Source organism: Mus caroli, unplaced genomic scaffold, assembly GCF_978045245.1.
Source record: "Mus caroli unplaced genomic scaffold, Mus_caroli_1 scaffold_9, whole genome shotgun sequence".
NCBI classification, from domain to species: domain Eukaryota; kingdom Metazoa; phylum Chordata; class Mammalia; order Rodentia; family Muridae; genus Mus; species Mus caroli.
Window position 1 is genome coordinate 123,592,588 of NW_028227264.1, and position 1,245 is coordinate 123,593,832.

Genomic DNA, 1,245 nt, shown 5'->3' on the forward strand with positions numbered 1-1,245 from the left:
CCCATCCTATCTCTCTCCCCTTTGTCTCTATGAGGGTACTACTCCACCCCCCCTTGTGTGTGTGTGTGTGTGTGTGTGTGTGTGTGTGTGTGTGTGTGTGTGAATGCAGATGACTATCTAGGCCAGAAGAGAGGGTATCAGATTCTCTAGAGCTGAAATTGTATGCTGTTGTGAGCTGCCCAGTTATGTGCTGAGACCCAAATCCTAGTCCTTTTGAAGCAGCAGGCGTTAGTTACCTTTAAGCTATTTCTCCAGTCCCACTCTTGCTTAAAACAAACAAACAAAAAACCCAAACAAACAAACAAACAAATAAAAAAACTAATTTACAGGAATTTCTGAAGTTTGGAGAACGCCCCAATGCAGTCCAAGTTTACAGTGAATTTTCATTTCATATCAGCTCTTGTCACTTTTATAACCATCAGTATTACACATTTGATAGGGTCAGCTGGGAATGTGTGGATATCTATTTTAAAATTAAATAACACCCCGTCCCTCGAGGAATTTCAGGTGTGACTCTCGTAACACGTGTGTGTCACTAGGGGGCAGAGAAGAGTGAGTTTATGTGTATGCTCCGTGGTCTGGCCTGTGAACATCTCCCTAAAAAAGGCAAAGCTAAGACCAGTCTGGCACCAGGTAGGACTGGATGGCCTCCCAGGACAGGAAGCAAGTTAGACCAGAGGAACCCCACCTGGGACCATGGTCCCCTAGCAGGAGTAAGCCTGACACAGATGACACTCACAAGGGGCCACTTGGGAAGACTGGGCGATGTGTGATCCCAAGATGACCACCAGACTGGAGCCCTGAGGCCTGGAAAGGAGACTAGTCTGAGATGACCACCAGTCTTCAGCCCTGCAGGCTTGGAATATGGGGAGAGCCTAATTGAGAGAACCCCTGTTCAATACCATACTTCATGAGTGGGACATAGCACTCCTGAGAGGAGTACAGACATAGAGACTCTGGACGCCACTAAGCGGAACAAATAAGTGTTAGAGAAATGGAAAAGAAGGAGAAAAAGAAGGATGCAGACAGATGCAATGAAGAGAGTCAAGAACAGGAGATGAGAGGATAGTGAGAAACAGCCCGATATGAGACTCTGGAGATACCACCTGGGAACATGCTGGGATACGGTCCTGTTCTACTACTGGGGCAACATCTTGGTCTATTGTCCAGCAATGTAGGGATCTGCTACCACCAAAGGAGACTTGTATGCTCCTGCTGTGGCATGCCTCCTGGGGACATGTAAAT

At 47.0% G+C, this 1,245-nt stretch overlaps 1 non-coding gene across 1 annotated transcript; it reads left to right on the forward strand.

Annotated features, from left to right (window-relative positions):
- The first annotated feature begins 485 nt into the window (after positions 1–485).
- On the forward strand, positions 486–620 carry LOC115032251 (small nucleolar RNA SNORA17). The gene has a single exon (XR_003837900.1). It is a non-coding gene; the product is annotated as a small nucleolar RNA SNORA17 (small nucleolar RNA).
- Positions 621–1,245: the final 625 nt, after the last annotated feature.